The sequence below is a fragment of the Orcinus orca genome, chromosome 9 (genome assembly GCF_937001465.1).
Source record: "Orcinus orca chromosome 9, mOrcOrc1.1, whole genome shotgun sequence".
NCBI lineage: Eukaryota > Metazoa > Chordata > Mammalia > Artiodactyla > Delphinidae > Orcinus > Orcinus orca.
In genome coordinates this window covers 83,894,800-83,915,451 of record NC_064567.1, presented here as the reverse complement: position 1 = coordinate 83,915,451, position 20,652 = coordinate 83,894,800, and the positions used below count along the sequence as shown (strand labels likewise).

Here is a 20,652-nt window from a genome sequence, read left to right as displayed (position 1 = left end):
CTCTCATAAACATAGATGCAAATATCACCAAAATTTTAACAAACTGCATCCAACAATGTACAAAATGAGCCAAGTAGGATTTATCTCAGGTATTCAAGGCTGATTCAACATCAGACAATCAATTAATATAACCCACTGTATCAACAGGTTAAAGAAAAAAATCTATGATCATATTAGTTGTCACAGAAATACCATTTAACAAAATCCAACACCTATTCATGACAAAAACTCTCACCAAACTAGGAATAGAAAATAGTTTCCTTAACTTGATAAAGAACATCTACAAAACACCTACAGCTAACATTATATTTTTTGGTGAGAGACTGGACACCTTCCTCCTAAGACTGGTAACAAGGCAAGAATGTCATCTCTCAACACTCTATTTCACACTGTACTGGAAGTCCCCTCTAATGTAATGGGACAAGAAAAATAATTAAAAACCATACAGACTGGAAAGGAAGAAAGAAAACTATCCTTATTAACATATGACATGACTGTCCATTTGTCTATGCAGAAATACAAAAAAAGTCAACAAAAAATTAGAACTAGTAAGCAAGTATAACAAGATAGCAGAATACAAGGTCAACATAAACAGTCAACTGCTTTCCTTTTTAACAGCAATGAACAATTGGAACTTGAAATTTTAAAAAATTACAAGAGCACCAAAACTAACAGGTGTAAATCTAACAAAATCTATACATGATCTGTATGCAGAAAACTACAAAACACTGACGAAAGAAATCAAAGAGCTAAATAAATGGAGAGATAGTCTGTGTTCATGGATTAGAAAACACTATTGTTAAGATGTCCATTCTTCCCAACTTGATCTATAGATTCAACACAATCACAATCAAAATCTCAGCAAACTCTTTTGTACATATTAAGAAAATGTTTCTAAAATTTCTTCGTAAAGACAAAAGACCTATAACAGCCATCACAAACCTGAAGAACAAAGTTGGAGCACTCACAGTAGCCAATGTCAAGACTTACTATAAAGCTACAGTAATCAGAACAATGTATTATTGGTGAAAGAATATACACATACATCAATGAAACAGTATAGAGAGCCTGAAATAGACCCGCACAAATATAGTCAATTGATTTTTTACAAGGCAAAAGGCAAGTGCAAAATCCGTGTTGCCCTGAATGGCATGCAATGTCCTCCTCCAGGCTATGAATATATGTGACTAATAAACTCCTGTTGATCTCATTTGTCCAGTGCCAAGTGTCATGTGTTGGGTCACTCCCATAATTTAGGGTAGGAATCCCTCTCGCATCAATGGGGTGCATCGGCAGTGATTAAATTAGTATCATACTAATGTAAGATGTTAAAAGTTAGATAAACTGGATGTGGGATATATGGGAGCTCTGTAATATACTTTCAACTTTTCTGTAAATCTAAGACTATTCTAGAATAGAAAGTTTATTTTAAAAAAAATCAAAGCACTTCAACATTCTTTCTCAGTAGTTTGCATCCACATCTCTTAAATTGCCTGGGGTCACACAGCTAATAAATGTAGGTGTTGGGATTTACACTCACACAGTCCAATGCCCATGTGAGAGGCAGTGTAGCTTAGTGATCAAGGGGACAAACTTTGGAGCTGGACTGCATGGATGCAAATCCTGACACCTCCAGTTAATGTGCTATCTGATTCTGGGTAGGTTAAGAAAACTCCCTGTTCTTTGGTTTTCTCATCTGTAAAATGGGTTATACTCATCTCATGGGATTAAATGAGTTGAATCAAGTAAAATGCTGTACACTACATGACAGAGTTAACAATAAATGTAAGTTATAATCATTATTAAGCAAACAAAATAGAATGAACAAGCCAAAACTCAAAAGGGAGTTATACATCCAAGTGGATGGTCTTGAGATCCAAAGGATGGTCTTAAACTAAATCTAAGTGACTCGTGTACAAACAGTGCTCTTGTCCATCATTATCATCAATATTGAGGCCGTCAGAGTCAGAGGAGCCACCTATTAAACAGAATCAAGTGAAGCAACTTATATTTGGATATTATATTGGGTTAGAACACAAAAACTCCCTGTGTTCATCTGCCATTAAATAGACACTTTAACCAAGATAACTCATTTAATTTTTCTGAACTTCATTTTATACTTTAGTAAAATGGAAAAAAGAGTCTTAGAATAAGTATTAGCCAGTAAAGAATTCAGAGCCTGGAGTCACAGTTGCTCTGTTGGGAGGCCTGGTGCCACAATTTCTGACTTGGCTACTTTGTGCAAGTTACTGAAATCATCAAAGAATCACTTTCGGTTTTACAGACGCTCTCTATTGATTCTTTGCTTTCTATTTAATTAATTACTACTCTTAGCTACATCATATCTTTTCTTTTTTATTTGATTTTATCTCATTTTTTAATCTAAAATTTAATTTCTTTTTTCTATTAAATATATCTAAGTTATACATTTTCTTCTAAGAACTATATTAATTACATCAGACAATTTTCAATATATAATGTTCATTTTATTTTGTCCTAAATATTTTAGGACACTCATTTTGTAATTTTTGACAGAAACATTAATCATGAGAAGTGTGTTCTTTAATTTCTAAAAATAGATTTTGGGGAAATATTTTATTTCATTGGAGTGGGATAACAGGATCTGTGTGATATGGACTGATTGACATTTGTTGAGATAGTTTTGTGGCTTTTGTAGATGAACTATTTTAATAATCTATATTTAGTTACTGTTAAAATTGTACCATTCATGCTTATCTGAAAGTCTGAAGCTGATCACTATTTCTGTTCTTCATCTGATCAAAACAAGTACATTTTAACTCTGATCGCAGGTCACCATTTTTGATGTTATGAATGCCCACTATTTAATTCTATCTTACATTTAAACTTCTCCAAATTAGCCATTATTATTGTTCTAATTGGTTTACATTGAGTTCCTATTTAGATTTAACAATTTCTTAGTCCATCATTATTTCTTGGGTCCCCACACTTCTTTCAAAGCACACATTTCTTTTGGGTTCACTTTCCCTCTTGGTTCAGTTTTCATCATGTTGAAGTACACTATTTACTTCTTGCCTTTATTGTTGTTGAAAAGTTTGCTGTTAGCCTAATTGTTGATCATTTGTAAGTAATTTTAAAATTATTGTTGCCTTTAACAATTTTTTCTGGGATCTTTGGAAGTTTTTCTTTGATGTATATTAGTACAGACTTATTTTTATTTATCCCACTCAGGCCTTGTTGAACTCAAAAAGTATAAGAACTATATCCTTTATTAGGCATTATCTCTTTGCTGCCTGTCTTCCATTTTTTTCTAGTTTCTCCTCTAGAATTAATCCTTATAGAATTAAGACTATGATAGAATTTTAATCTCTCCACTCCACTTGTGTCTTAAGTTCTCCTTTTTTTTTTTTTTTTTTTTTTGCGGTACACGAGCCTCTCACTGTTGTGGCCTCTCCCGTTGCGGAGCACAGGCTCCGGACGCGCAGACTCAGCGGCCATGGCTCATGGGCCCAGCTGCTCCGCGGCATGTGGGATCTTCCTGGACCAGGGCACGAACCCTTGTCCCCTGCATCGGCAGGCAGACTCTCAACCACTGCGCCACCAGGGAAGCCCTCAAGTTCTCTTTCATATTTTTCATCTCTTTATCTCTCTATGCTGCATTCAGGATGATTTCCTCAGATGAAATTGATAGTTCACTAATTCTTTCTTCTGATGGCTTTTAAAACCTATTCATTGACATTTTCATTTCCATGTTTATGTTTTTCATTTCCAGAAAATGAAATGAAATGAAATGTGTTTGTTCCTAATGTTCTACAATGTTCTATTCTTTTTTTAAAATACATTTATTTATTTTTGGCTGTGTTGAGTTTTCACGGCTGTGCGCGGGCTTTCTCTAGTTGCGGTGAGCAGGGGCTACTCCTTGCTGTGATGCGTGGGCTGCTCATGGCAGTGGCTTCTCTTGTTGCAGAGCACGGGCTCTAGGCGCACGGGCTTCAGTAGTTGTGGCTCGCAGGCTCCAGAGCACAGGCTCAGCAGTTGTGGTGCACGGGCCCAGTTGCTCCGCGGCATGTGGGATGCTCCTGGACCTAGGGCTCGAACCCGTGTCCCCTGCATTGGCAGGCGGACTCTCAACCACTGCGCCACCAGGGAAGCCCTGTTCTATTCTTTTATTATGATTTCTATTTCACATTTTACTTTCCCAATAAATTTAAGTATAATCATTTTATAGTGTCTTTCAGATTGTCTATTAATAGTGTCTTTCTGGTTGTCTATTAATCTGAAGTTCCTGTTCTTTACGTTCTGTCTTTTTCAGAGATATATTTGCCTTGGTATAGTTTATCATTTTTTACCATGAAAGAGATTTTTCTTTTTCCCCTTTGGGAGCACAGGCATCCCAGACCTTAAAAGTGGATTACAAATATTTTTGCACTGGTTTGCACCTACAGGTAACTCTATCCAGAACCAGTCTTGGCTTGGGGTTCTGTGCTATGTAGGTAGTATAAATTCAGAGCCTGCAATTTCATGTGGTATAAATTAGAGTGTGTATTTCTCATGGAAGACGTTTTCCTTTTTAACTACCAAGAGTTTCACACAAAGACAAGATTTCCTGACAAGTCTCTGGCCCAATAGGCAGAGTTTTCTAATTCTCTTTCACAAGTGTAGGCAATATTTCCAGAATCCCAGCTTTATTTAGGGTCACACTTCACCTTCCTTCAGGAAAGTCTAAAACCTGGTCTCCTGGGGAATAGGAGGCATTAGAATCTCACAACCATAATTTCTAACTATAATAAATGCTTCTATTATATGCATTTATAAAGATGGGAAGGAACATAATGTAATGTACCTATTTAGAAAGAAAGGAGGCACTATACTATCTTCTGGTCCCCTGACTTGTTTTCTATTTTTTTTCTTTAAGAGGGAAACAAAAACCCATGAGGGTAAAAATGAAAAAGAAAGGCTAGTGCTAGCAGTTAACCCCTCTGAGCTGTTCTCTGGTAACAAAATTGCTTTAACAGGATTATTAATCAGAGTTTCCCTGTCAATAATGTAGTCATTAGTGACATGTGGTGAGGCTAGTCTGAATTGAGATATATTGTATTTATAATGCATACTGGATTTCAAAGACAAAAAAGAATATAGAATACCTCAATATTTTTATATTGATTACATATTGAAATGATACTCTGAAATATACTGAGTTAACTAAAATACATTATTAAAATTAATAGCATCTGTTTCTGTTAGGTTTTAAAGTGTAGTTAGTAAAACAATTAAAAGTACATACATGACTCATATTATATTTTATTGGACAGTGTTTTATATTTAGAGAACAAATTCAATTTGAAAGAAAAAAATCAGAAATAAGAGATGGAGATTCTAGCCAAGAGGAAAATAAATATTCTTACATAGAGACTATAATTTCCTACGTTTAAGGAAAACACTGTTCTAATAATGCTCTTATAGTATTTTTAGGACTAGAGCTGTTGACTGCCTCCATGTTAACACTTTTAGAGTAAGGACATTTTCTGATGTTGGAGTAGAATGTCCTCTTTGGGGATTTTACAATGGTACCTTTACTGTCTATAACCCTAGGACAATAACAAGGGATAGGTTGTTGAGTAGGGGGGTGACTAAGGCCCCCAGCCCTATAATCTCTATCAGCCACTAATGAAGCCATCCTAAATAACCTTTCATTCTATGCAAAAACAGTGACCTTACCATATAACATGGCCTTAAGACTTGTCCTCTAGTAGTTGATTCTCACTCCTCATCTCTTTTTTTGACCAATCATCAATATTTGTCACAGATGATCATTTCCTCCCTTTTGAAATGCTTTCATTGTTTTCTTCTCAATGTTCTTTGTTAGTTCCCTTTATGCCTCCCCATCTAACATTTTTTTTTTTTTTTTTGAGGTACGCGGGCCTCTCACTGCTGTGGCCTCTTCCGTTGCGGAGCACAGGCTCCAGACGCTTCATAGCACTGATCCTCAGTTGCCAAATTCTTTATTTTCTTGTTTGTTTATTTTTCACATTGTCCCACTAAAACATAAGATTCATGAGGGCAGGAATTTCATTTGCTTTAACTGCTTTACCACTAGTTCCTAGAACAGTGTTTAGAACACATTGAGCACTCAATAAATATTTTCTAAGTGAGTAAATCAATGAACCCTCCAAATTAGATTTTCTCTAAGCTCCTCCTTTACAGGCATTGTGGAGTTGCTTCTGCTATTTGATAATGATATCACAAAAATGGTCAACATTTAACATTACAGAAAGAGATAATAGTGATAATGACAATGATGATGGTGAGGAAGAGGAAGATTAAGTTAAATACAGGAAAGGGCCATTGAGGAAGTAAAAGAGGCTGTCTTCCCAGGGAAGTTCTTACCTATGGGACTGAATGATTCAATGACTGAGGATGGAAGAGATAACCTGCAGACAACCATGGTGGGATTTAGCCAGTCTTTCAGCTAAGACAGCCACTTGCAAATCCAAAGCCAATAAAAATCAGATACCGTGATTGCCTGAATATATTCCCCCGGATTCTGCTTCTGATTGTGAGCTCTGGCTTTGGTGACAACTCCAATTTATACACTTTCTTAGGCTAAATAATGCACCCCCCCCCAAAAAAAACGGTGTCCACAGCCTACATAATCTCCAGAACCTGTAACTGTGACAGCTAATTTTCAAAAGTGACTTGCAGATGTGATTGAGTATATTAAGGCTCTTGAGATGGGGAGTTTATCTTGGGTTATTTGGATGGGCTCAAATATAACAACATGAGTTTTGTAAGAAAGAGGCTGGCGGGTCAGAACTAGAAAAAGATTTGAAGCTGCTATTCTTTTGGCTTTGAAGATGAAGAAGGGGGGGCATGAGCTAAAGAATGAAGGCAGCCTCTAAAAATTGGAAAAGGGGGCTTCCCTGGTGGCGCAGTGGTTAAGAGTCCGCCTGCCGATGCAGGGGACACGGGTTCGTGCCCCGGTCTGGGAAGATCCCACATGTCGCGGAACGGCTGGGCCCGTGAGCCATAGCCGCTGAGCCTGCGCATCCGGAGCCTGTGCTCCACAACGGGAGAGGCCACAACAGTGAGAGGTCCGCGTACCGCAAAAAAAAAAAAAAAAAAAAATTGGTAAAGGGAAGGGAAATGGAGTCTCCCCTGGATCCTCTGGAAGGAGCATGCCTCCCTGCCAACACCTGATTTCTACCCAGAGAAAGTCATTTTGGACTTATGACCCCCAGAGTAAGATAATAAATTTATGTTGTTTAAGCCATCGAGTCTGTGGTAATTTCTTTCAGCAGCAGTAGGAAAATGATATATACACACACTTTAGACCACTTTGTTTACCCCATCCTTGCTCTCCCAGTTCATTTTTATTTCCTAGTTATTCCAGGGAACCATTCCACTTACTCCCATGATAGCTATAATTTGCTCCCATAATTTACCCTGCTTTCTAAGAAAATGTCTTACTTTAATCCATTTTCAATTTTACTTCATGTACTTTTCTTCCACTTTCCTCTGGCTGGAAACCCAAATTTACATTCTTTGGAGAGGTAAGTTCCCTGGACAATTTGATTCTTTAGTGAATACCTTACCTTTAATTTTTATACTTCAAAAAGCTGATTATTCTCCAAATTATATCAATTAGAAAGGTAATACACATTTCTGAATGAGAATTTGACTACTTAATTCAGTGTTTGAAGTTACTAAGTGAGCACTAATTGGAAATTACTAAATTAATTATTTGCTATTTCTATATATGTATTTATAGATCATTTCAATGTTTTCAAATATTTTATAGTTAGGAACATGTATACCAGAAATTAATACTTAAAGAGTGTAATTTTTTTACATTTGTTCATTGTAGGTTAAAGCAACTTTTTCTTTAATGCTACATTTTTATGTAAGATAAGTTTGTTAAGGAGCAAATAAATATATTTATTGCATCACTTATGCTTTATGCCATTTTATGTATAAAAATATATTTTTATACATTTTAGAAGAAATAGCTCTACCATTTAGGATGTTGACTCACAAAATTATTATTTCTCTGCAGTAAAATAAATAATGTACTTTTTTAACATTTCAAATAGCAAATAAACCCTACTAAAGTTTTAAAACTAAATTTTTTAGAGACCTAGTTATTGCTTCCTTTATATAATCATTTTCTAAACAACATATTTCTACTCTTGCAAGTATTTATTCTTTAGAAACATAAAAGTCACTACTCTCAGAAATGAATTTTAAGGTAGCAATTACCTCAATCATTACTCTCAATTACTTTGGAAATTTAATGCTGTATTCTTGTTTTTATTATTACCTCAGTATATTTCTCTACATTTTAAATTTGTTTAGCTTCTGGAGCTGTCAAATGCTGTTAATTTAGCAGACTCAATTATACTGTTCGGTAGAATTCTCACTTTGAGAACACTTTTGATCTACAGATAATCCTTTAAAAATATTTATAATAAAAAATTCCTGTGTTTGAGTTGTTTTACTGATGTCTTATAAAGAACCAAAAAAAAGAGAGTTAAATCAAGCAATAAAGTACTAGCCAACTATTGGAGATGTAGAATTTCACCACTGGAGGTGGGTTATCTTCATAACTCAGGCAGTAAAATTGTCCCTTTTTACTTGATAGCCATTATTTCTTATATATATATATATATATATATATATATATATATATATATATATATATAAAGATTTACATATAAATCTTAATTTTGTTTAAACTAAGACTAAACTTTTTAATCCCCATCTGATGTATACTGGAGTGGTTTTGCCTGCAGCATTAAGAGACCCTATAATCCAGGTGCCCCAAATAAAATATTCATCTTTTGATCCATGGCAGAATAATTAGGAGAGGCTATGGCAGCTTGCTGGATAAGTATTTACTTTTAATTTACTTCTGATTTGCAGAACAGTTAGTCACTGTACATAGCAAGGTCATCTTTGTTAATTAGACTGCATACATATGTGAAGATATCCCCATACAAGATTTCCAGGTAATGCTTCCCCATGTAACTCAATTAGTCTTTAGTGATGGCAGTTAACACTTTACCCAGTTATTGCACCACTTGAGGAAGGTTATCTTCGTAACTCAGTTAGTAAAACTGTCCCTTTTCACTTGGTTAGCATTATTTCTTTTATACATATATTTGTTTATATATTATTATATATATTTCTTTTATACATATATGTTTATAAATTCTGTGATGCACATCAGAGGACATTTACAAAGACTAATGAAGAGGTAGATATTTTAAGAAACCAACCTGAAGCAACACTATTTAGCACTTAAAAGACTTTTTTAATTTTCAAATTACTTTCGCATGAATACTAATTATTAATCCTAACATTACCATGAAAAGGGTAAATAAAATTATGATTCATATTCTGGGTATAATAAAAATGAGGTAAAAAGACTAAGTCCTTTTCATTTTTCTATCTCTCACTCTACCTATTTATCATATATCTATTTAAAAATCAGTTCCTCTTTAAATAAACACATGAACAACCAAACAACAACAGAACCCTCTGAACTCAAGATTTCATCTATTTGAAAGATCACCTATGGGAGACTGGTTCACTTTTTCTCCATGAAACCCATCATTCTGTTTGTTCTACCTCTTGCCCATTCCAACCAATTATTCCTTTTAAATTAGTACCCCAGAGCTTAACAAAGCCATGGTTTACAGTGCCTTTGTTTATGAACACACCAAGGCCACTAGAGTTAAAGTGATTTAGTTAAAGCTGTAGAATCAGCAACAGAGTCCAGATGCATGCAAATCTCTATACTGTCTGTCTTCTACCATAAAACTGGCTGCCACATATCAAGGCGGGATTTTTACTATTTTTTATTTCCTCTAATTTTTCCTCTTGCTCCCCCAGTTAATACCTCACTATGCCATTTTCTACTTCTGTGACACAAAGAAAATCAAGAACATACTGACCTATGAGTAGCTAGGAGTTAGGGAAGGGAGAGATGTTCTATAGCAGGGTCAGTCCTTCCAGGCTGAGCATTATGGACAAGCACGTGCCAGAGCAAGGAATAAAGAAGCAGCCCTGAAGTCTGGAGCATTTACTATTAAACTGAAAGAACACTCTCAAAGTGGAAACTTGGAGGGTATTAATTTTCATAAGGAAGGTCCACACACCTTGTGTGGAGGATGAATAATGTGGCACTTCTTCTAAGTCAAGGAATTGAAATCTTATTTTATAACTTTGCATGGCTTCATAACTTTAGGCAATGGAAAGTAAGAATCATAAGAATGAATTGGAAAAAAGTATAGACATAGGTGTGCTAATGAATACAACTTTAATTGCTAAAATCTTTCAGGCAAAAACTGATTTCAGGGAAGAGCATCCACTTATAATGACTATTATGTCAATTTAACAACAGTAATACAGCCAAAATATGACAACTTAATGCTGATTATGTTCTGAACATGTTGATAACTATGCTTTCTAGTCTCTGCATGGAGCCTAATTGAAAAATGATTATCTTATTTTCAAGGTTTATCATTAACTAGAGAAAAAAGGACAGTGTGGTATTTTTCTTTTATCCCTAATGAACCAATATTCCAAGTCACAAATTTATCTAAGCGATTGAAGTGATCCAGTTCAAGGTGCAAACTAAATAAAAATTCCACAGAACACTACAGAACCTTTATTTCCCATTAATCTCTCTTTTCGCATTAATCATGTCTGAAAGTCTTTTCTACTGCAGAAAATAGAATAGCAATATGAATTTTATTAAAAATAGTTCTATTTCTTCATTATTTTTAATAAAAGAAACCACCAGCCTGCCAGGTTGAAGCACTGATGAACAATGCAATAATAGCATATGCTTTATACAGACTCCTTTCTTTTACTTTGACATATGTACACATAGTAAAGGAAAAAGCAAGGTTTATAATTGCCTATCTCACTTATTTTCAAGAACTGAGCAAGGGGTTAACATGTTTTGTCCTAGTATTCACTTTCATATGAAGGATACTTTGGTTTGTGCCAGAATTCTAATCTGTGCTGTGATATAACAAATGAACTTCCAAATCTTAATGTAATGTTCAACATTGCAAGTTTTAAATCTGGCTTGTTTAATGTGGTCCAGGACAGTCTCCATTCTTGTGATGGGTACACCAACTAAAATAGGTGGCCATTAAGTTCACTGCAGCAGGAGAAGAGAGATGCAGGAAGAGACCAGCTCATGGCTTCCTCAGTCATATTGTCTCGAACTATTCATATGGCCCCTACACAACTACAAAGAAGGCTGCAAAACACAGAAACACATGATACTCACTGACCTTTATTTAGACCTCTTCCACAATTGAGATTTGATTATTTCCAAGAAATTGAACCCAAACCAAGCAAAATGTTGGCTTGAGTCCAGGTAGTTTTAATTTCAGGGGGACTAGGCTTTATTCATTAGCACAAAACCAGTAATATGTCTGCTAAATCTATAAAAGACTAGGAAAAAGCAACTCTCACAAGACGGAAAGTTCATTTTGAACAGAAGTAGAAAATATCTGGAAATCTGCTTACTCTCTCTTAATCTTGCAATTAAACCCATTAATTAAAGTCCTGTGTTATTTTGCATTCTCCAATGCTTAACTGATCTTCTGTAAGCTTGGCTAGAAGGGTTGGAAGAGGGTCAATAGACTTGGACAAAATTTTACAGCTTGTTGATATTTCACGTGGTTGTTGCTGAAAGTATTATTATTTTTAATTCATTTTTTTATACAGCAGGTTCTTATCAGTTATCTATTTTATACATACTTCTGTATATATGTCAATCCCAATCTCCCAATTCATTCCACCACCATCAACCCCCAGCCCCCGCTTTACCCCTTTGGTGTCCATATGTTTGTTCTCTACATCTGAGTCCTATTTCTGCCTTGCAAACTGTTTATCTGTGCCATTTTTGCAGATTCCACATATATGCGTTAATATATGGTATTCGTTTTCCTCTCTCTGACTTACTTCACTGGTAGTCTCTAGGTCCATCCATGTCTCTACAAATGACCCAACTGCATTCCTTTTTATGGCTGAGTAATATTCCAATGTATATATGTACCACATCTTCTTTATCCATTCGTCTGTCCATGGGAATTTAGGTTGCTTCCATGACCTGGCTATTGTAAACAGTGCTGCCATGAACATTGGGGTGCATGTTTCTTTTGGAATTATGGTTTTCTCTGGGTATATGCTCAGTAGTGGGATTGCTGGGTTGTATGGTAGTTCTATTTTTAAAGAACTTCCATACTGTTCTCCATAGTGGTTATATCAATTTACATTCCCACCAACAGGCAAGAGGGTTCCCTTTTCTCCACACATTCTCCAGCATTTGTTGTTTGTAGATTTTCTGATGATGCCCATTCTAACCGGTGTGAGGTGATACCTCATTGTAGTTTTGATTTGCATTTCTCTGATAATTAATGATGTTGAGAAGCTTTTCACGTGCTTCTTGGCCATCGGTATGTCTTCTTTGGAGAAATGTTTATTTAGATCTGCTGCCCATTTTTTAATTGGACTGTTTCTTTTTTTAATATTGAGCTGCATGAGCTGTTCATCCATTTTGGAGATTAATCCTTTGATTAATCCGTTGATTCGTTTGCAAATATTTTCTCGAATTCTGAAGGTTGTCTTTTCATCTAGTTTATAGTTTCCTTTGCTGTGAAAAAGCTTTTAAGTTTCATTAGGTCTCATTTTTTTGTTTATGTTTTCATTTCCATTACTCTAGGAGGTGGGTCAAAAAAGATCTTGCTGTGATTTATGTCAAAGAGTGTTCTTCCTATGTTTTCCTCAAAGAATTTTATAGTGTCCGGTCTTACATTTAGGTCTTTAATCCATTTTGAGTTTATTTTTGTGTACCGTGTTAGAGAGTGTTCTAATTTCATTCTTTTACACGTAGTGGCCAGTTTTCCCAGCACCACTTATTGAAGAGGCTGCCTTTTCTCCATTATACATCCTTGCCCCCTCTGTCATAGATTAGTTGACCACAGGTGCATGGGTTTGTCTCTGGGCTTTCTATCCTGTTCTATTGATCTATATTTCTGTTTTTGTGCCAGTACCATATTGTCTTGATTACTGTAGCTTTGTAGTATAGTCTGAAGTCAGGGAATCTGCTTCCTCTATCTCTGTTTTTTCCCCTCAAGATTGCTTTGGCTATTCGGGGTCTTTTGTGTCTCCATACAAATTTTAAGATTTTTTGTTCTACTGTTGAAAAAAGTGCCATTGGTAATGTGATAGGGATTGTATTGAATCTGTAGATTGCTTTGGGTAGTATAGTCATTTTCCCAATATTGATTCTTCCAATCCAAGAACATGGTATATCTCTCCATCTGTTTGTGGCATCTTTGATTTCTTTCATCAGTGTCTTATAGAGTCTTACCTTTTAATTACTCTGTGTGAGAAACCCTACTGACTTGCCTATATTTTTAAATAGTGCTGTAAAGATCACAGTGTGCACTGATTTAACCTCCCTTTAGCTAGATCTATTTGGGTGTTTCCCAAGGCCGTTCACTTGTATAAGTGACACATTACAGTTCAACATTAGAAGACACTATATTTCATGTTAAACATCTTATAAAGATTATAATCACATTTTCACGACAACACACCTAATGCTTCAGAAGCCTTTATGTCACGTCTCAACTCATTACACATTCCAAAGGAGGAAAGCGATTTTAAAAGCTTTGTATTTCTCATTATGTTTATTTTCCCATCCACTTACTAGGACTGGATCATATTTCAGAGTTTCATGAATAGTGAAGGCAGATTTCAAGGAACATCAGAGTTATGATGTATCCTTAACTTGACATTCATAGAAAAATCTGAAATTCCATGCATGGCTTGTTTTATCCAGAACTGCACTTAATTTAAACCCAGCTCTTTATTTATCCCTGAAGTGTCTGCTGTATTTGATATATCTTCAGTTTCCATAAGCTGTTTACACCTGCTCAATTTTGAGGGCATTACATAACCAGAATATTTTAAGCCAATTTGATGACATGATTTGAATTATGATAAAATAAAGAACAGGAAGCCAGCGGAATTTGAAAATGATGGCATTTTAGATCAGAAAGAACCATTGGAATTCACTTTATTCCCTTACCTCTCTCTCCCTAGTCCCAAAGGTAAAGCCTATGCCAAGGTTCTAGAGTGAGTTAGTGGCATAGCTAGTCCAGAACCAATGGTTTTCAATTCTTAGATGAATGCTCTTTCCATAGTGCCATGTTGCCAAATAGGTAAAGCAAAGGGTTATTTCTACTTATTATGCTCTAACAAGGCTAAACTGCAATGTGTAAATAACTAACTAGTACACTAAACATAAGGATATCAGTAACCACAATTAGTGTTCCTTTTTTCATTGTTCTTTTGGTCGGGTGTATTTGGATTGAGTGCTCTACTACAAATCTACAGCCTTAAAGTCCTGTAATAATGCTAGTGTCCACTGCCTATAGTTTTCCTTCAGCTACTACAATTATCCAACAGCCTATGTACTCATCAGCTGACTTTGGAAACTTGGGTAGGTCTGAACCTGCTAGAGTCCTAATTCTTTCTATTCAAAAAGTGAAGAGGCATACAATGAGGTGTGTTGACTGAATTATATCCAACTAGGCTACAACCTTTAAGTCTGCAGGGAGCAGATTCTAGGCTCCCTGGAAGGTGAGCTATTTTCCATTTAAAGTGATGACTGGCTCTTCTAAAGGTGGAAAAATGGCTTCACACACCCATCTCCAATTCTTCCTTGGGCAGCTGCTGGAACCAATGAAGCCCAGGAGTATACATACTCTCAGCTGTGGTCCACAAACCCAGACTTCCTATGGAGAGCCTTCCTCTTATGAAGAGGAAAGAGACATACAAACCAAAAGGGAAAAAAACCAAGAAGAAAGATAGGGTCACAACCAAAAAAAAAAGCTGATCAAGTCAGGGCAACGGGAATTTTATGTGGTTTAGAAGATCAGTAATATTGTTCACTGTTGGTGTTTATTGCTTTTCTTTTGTGCCAGATATGTTCTTTTATTCTAAAGCTAGCGCCCTGTGGTGTCAAATGGATAAATCAATACCGTTCCTTCTAATGTTCCTTGACTTTCCATTTTAAGAAACATTTTGAAGCCATTTCTCTCCTGTAATGTATTCTGTCAACCAAACCAATGAATGTTACTATATGACTAGGAAAGATGCATTTGTTTTGTTCAATAAAAAAAAGAAAAAATCTACGGTATTTTCACATATATGACATGAAACTAGATCTTACTATTCTCAGCGATAAGAGGGAGAGGGCAAACCTAATACAGCTTTCTATAAACCAACAACACATTTCTAATAAATATACCATACATATGGGCATACATATGAATGACTAGAACCTTTTCTAATATTTGATAGTGCTCAGAAGCTTTTGAATTTTTCCTTTTGGCCTAGCTTCCCAGGGGGCAGTTTATAAATCTCTCAAGAAATTTAGTTTCATTTGTTTATAGATTTCCTTCTCCTTTGGCTCACACTGCTAATAACCATATTTATTCTCTAATAACCCTTATTCTCAACACTTAGCACAAAACATAATTAGGCTTTTTTTTTAAAATCCAAATTATTTTCAAAGAACAAAAATCTGGAACTTGATTCTGAAATAACTGTAAAAGAACAAAATTCATATTCTAAAAGCAACTTCAAAAAAGAGCCTCTAAATTGATGATTCTTGTTTGAAGCAGTAAGGTTAAACGTGAAACAGATGTGTAATATACAGCTGTTGCAATATATTGTTATTTATTGTTATTTATTTTTTTTTTGCGGTACGCGGGCCTCTCGCTGTTGTGGCCTCTCCCGTTGCGGAGCACAGGCTCCAGACGCACAGGCTCAGCAGCCATGGCTCATGGGCCCAGCCGCTCCGCGGCATGTGCGATCTTCCCGGACCGGGGCACGAACCCGTGTCCCCTGCATCGGCAGGCGGACTCTCAGCCACTGTGCCACCAGGGAAGCCCAATATATTGTTTTAAAATACAGTTGGATCTTATATCTCTAGTCCTATGCCTGCATGTCTACCTACAGTTCAACCTACCATTCCAGCACAGAGGCTTATATTGCTTAAAGATATTCTGGGTACTTAATCATGTTCTTGATCACCTTCAACTCAGAGAATTTCATTTCATTGTTAGAAGATGATTTTAGTTTTTTGGTATTCCACAGATTGATTCCACTCTCACTTCTTACCATATGCTTAAAACCTTCATGATGAAAATTATGAGTAATTAGATTCATTCATGCCCACCAAAACTATTGCCTTGTTGAATAATAAGCATATTTTGGCAAGCTTTAAAAGTACTGATTTTTGCTTAAGTATTAAAATTATTTTTCCCCATGAAGTATACTAGAAAGCTCTGCCCTAATTCCAGACTTTATAATAGATATGTGGTCACCAGCTTCTCTCCAATAGTTATCTCTGACCATAGTCTTACATGGGATTATATAATTAGGGCAAAGGGATGTTGACTCTGCATGGTAACTTTCAGTGGGTTGGTAACTGCTCTTTTTAAAAGAAAACAGTCCCTATAACATTTTAAGTCTGCTTCTATTTGCTTTTCCATGAAAGATAATCTAGTATAACAGAGAATTTAAAAAACTACATTAGAAGCCTTACAATTTTATTCTTGAGCATGCTTCTTTTTAACATGGTTTAGTTATACTAACTTAAAGTGCTTAAATATGTAGAAACATCATTGTGAGTTACACCTCAATCAGCTCTTCCATAAAAGTAATTTCTTTCATATCTTAAATCTATGTTTTTCATTTTATTTGCTTTTTATAGCAGAATTTAGGCCTTTAGTTTTATTAATTTTTGTCTTTTACTTGGCATATACACACTGGTATTTCTTTTGGCTTCAAATAAATTTAAAATATTTCCCAATAAAACAACTGAAAATATAGAATCAGTTCCTAAGGATCTTTTCTATATAATTCAGTTTGAAAGAATGATGAACTGATCTCATGAGGGCCTCTTGTGTGTGTGTGTGTGTGTGTGTGTGTGTGTGTGTGTGTATACACACTCATGCTCACTATATGCCCAACAGTCCTGTCTCTGTGACCAAGTCCTGCCTTCCATGCTTAGAGACACAACTTAAAAAAATATGTTTTTGAAGAATTATGTTCTGAGATAAGGTTCTGGGAAGACAAAATGCAAAGGCTAAGTGTAGGCACCTCTTGTTTATGGGGCAGGGAACACATTGATGGGATTTTACATTATATGCAGTTAAGGCCCAGTAGAGATTTGGACTGACCACCTCCCTCCTGTGCTTAGCTCAGAAATCAGCCAGGAGTCAGGCCCAGATTTCCTTCAGAGGGAGTTATAGCAGCTAAGTTGTTCACAATAAGATTTGGATGAGTACTGTGTGTGTGTGAGGGGAGGGAGTCTCTGCAGCCCTCGTCCCAGAACTCCCCCTTACACACTAGGCACTAAGGAAATCCAGCTGCTTTGTTTTTAGTAGTAGTTGGTGGTGGTGGAATAATGTGGTGGCAGTAAGCAGAATTACTCCGTTGGGTCTCGTCTTACTAAACAAGTTAAACCACCCAAACATAGTTACAAGTTAACAACAATTTTGTTTCCATGACCTATTCCTGTTAGTAAATTAAACAAGAGGTATACATATTACTGAATGCATATATAAAGGCAGAGACAAGCTCTTCAATAATACATTTTCCTATTATGGTATTGGGTACTGAAAACCAATGAGAATTATTTGACCCAAAGAATATGTAACAAATGTCACTCCATACTCAAGGCCAATAGATATACTGGATACACATGTAAATTTCTAAACACTAGCAGGATTTTTCACATTACTGACATATCTTTGCTGCACACTCTTTGAAAATGTCTGAACATTTCATTAAAAGATATACTGAGTGAAGTTGCCAGATTGTCCAGGTCCAGTTCGTCAGTAAAAAAGTGATTATAGATAATATAAATTAGAATCACATCTATCTTAGATGTTTTTTTCACTTTTATGCCAAGTTAAGAGCATTGTTAGTGAATGGTATTATTGGAATAGGCTATTAGGAGTGCTGGCTACAAATTCAAAGAATAATTGTTTGATCATAATATTCATATTCCATAAGTTTCTAATCATCTCCTTTTATAGGAGCTATTCAAGGATTTCTAATTGAATTTATGACATTGTAGGAAAATCACATCACAAACCTCTTTATGTTTACTCATATAAGCCTAGTTATTTTCTTTTTATATGTATTTTTCCATCATAGTATTTCTTTGGAACTCTGAAGAGAGAGGACTTATTTAAGAAGTTAATTAACTAATGCAAAATTTACTCCTATTATCTTCATATTTAATTAAGACTTCTTATTTACGTCATCACCTTAGCAAAGACTACAGATATTCTTTTTTTTTTATTATTACAGATATTCTTGAATGTCAGCCTCTTATCTATTTCCCTCAGCTTTTAAATGTAATAAAGTACCTGGATTCTTTATTCAGTATTTCAGATCTCCTTTCTTTCATGTCACAAAAGATAAATTCACACAGCTGCACTGACAACATCACAGTTTTGAACATGCGTCCACCTATTTCCTTATAAATAGTTCAGTCACTTACTTTAATCCATCTTCCTCTGCCCATCACTCTAATGTCAAACTTACAAGCTTAAGAATGCACTTTTGCAACTTCTAGTTGTTGTTTTTTTTCCAACGTATTTATTGGAGTATAATTGCTTTACAGTGGTGTGTTAGTTTCTGCTGTATAATGAAGTGAATCAGCTATATGCATACGTATATCCCCACATCACCTCCCTCTTGCGTCTCCCTCCCACCCTCCTTATCCCACCCCTCTAGGTGGTCACAAAGCACAGAGCTGATCTCCCTGTGCTATGTAGCTGCTTCGAACTAGCTATCTATTTTACATTTGGTAACGTATATATGTCAATGCTACTCTCTTACTTCGTCCCAGCTTACCCTTCCCCCTCCCCATGTCCTCAAGTCCATTCTCTACATCTGTGTCTTTATTCCTGTCCTGCCCCTAGGTTCATCAGAACCATTTTTATTTTTAGATTCCATATATATGTGTTAGCATACGGTATTTGCTTTTCTCTTTCTGACTTACTTCACTCTGTATGACAGACTCTAGGTCCATCCACTTCACTACAAATAAATCAATTTCGTTTCTTTTTATGGATGAGTAATATTCCATCGTATATATGTGCCACATCTTCTTTATCCATTCATCTGTCAATGGACACTTAGGTTGCTTCCATATCCTGGCTATTGTAAATACAGCTGCAATGAACATTGTGGTACATGACTCTTTTTGAATTATGGTTTTCTCAGGGTATATGCCCAGTAGTGGGATTGCTGGGTCATATGGTAGTTCTATTTGTAGTTTTTTAAGGAACCTCCATACTGTTCAGAGTCCAAAAGTCTACTCACTTAACTAACACACACTCACAGAGGTAGCATTTGGACTGACAAGATGTCAATCAATAAGTATTCTCATCTAGGAATGTCTGATAGTGGTGCCCTGGCATTTTTGTTTTGATGAACATTTAGTGCTAACAGTGGGAAGGGCCACCCCTCCTAAGATGTGTGTAGGTGAAAAGGGTTGGATGCTGAATTATCCATTTCACTTCTTTGTGTGTTTTCAGTATTTCGTTATAGTCATCCTTAATCCATACCTTTCACATAGTTCTGGCAGTTCAATCCCAGAAACTATATACATATATATATAAATATATATATATATATATATATATATACACACACACACACATATACATACATACATATATATACACATACATATATATACTTCGTTTATTTGTTTCACTTATCTCAGCCAAGATTTTCTTTCTTTAATATCAACCTTCCACTGCCCACATCTTTAAGTTTATTAAAGTTTAGAACAAAACTAAAACAAAAGGAACACACACAACACTCACAGATCAGTTTCCAGATAGATATTGGAAAGCTTCTGGAGGTCATGGAATCTACCTTGAAGGAAATTGATTTCGATATCTATCTAGGATCTAGGACCTGGCTTGAAACGTACTTGAATTGTCCTGAAGTAAACAGAAGATTCTCAAATGAGCTGAAGCAGGTACTAAAAAGTTGATTTGTGAATTTTATCATTTTACCAATTCCTCTCTTTTGAAGTAGCACCTGCTCATAATCAGGGATTGTTGTGAATTTCTATAGGCTGTATATTAAGAAATATGTGCCCAACACTCAACGTTATCACTTTCTCAGAGTTACAGAACATTTAACTTTACTTTCCAATGCATAATTTCCTTTCCACTTGTAAGACTCCCCTGCTGCAAACCAGTGATGAGATTGGGAGTTACTGTGTAGATTCCATCTATGAAATAGCTGTTTCAGCTAATGAATTGAATTTGCATTCTCTTGTCTCCCTGTGTGGAGTTCTACCCCAATTATGATTCATTCTGAAATCACCAACATCCTGGACTAGAACTAATATTTCTCCATACTAACTTGAGAAGTTAGGCTTTATAGCTTGAAAATCATGTCTCTTCTGGCTATGACATCATCATAAACCACACAACTGCAGTTACAAGCTTTTGCATTTAAAACTTCCATATCTCAAATAAATTGTCTATTCCAAAAGTCCACCATTTAAAAAATCAGTGCAATTGGACTTTTCTTTTAAAT

General features: G+C 35.6%; 1 protein-coding gene across 11 annotated transcripts in view; it reads right to left on the bottom strand.

Moving 5' to 3' along the window:
- Positions 1-20,652, bottom strand: part of MAGI2 (membrane associated guanylate kinase, WW and PDZ domain containing 2) — a 1,374,207-nt gene that overhangs the window by 967,387 nt on the left and 386,168 nt on the right. The window lies entirely within an intron of this gene.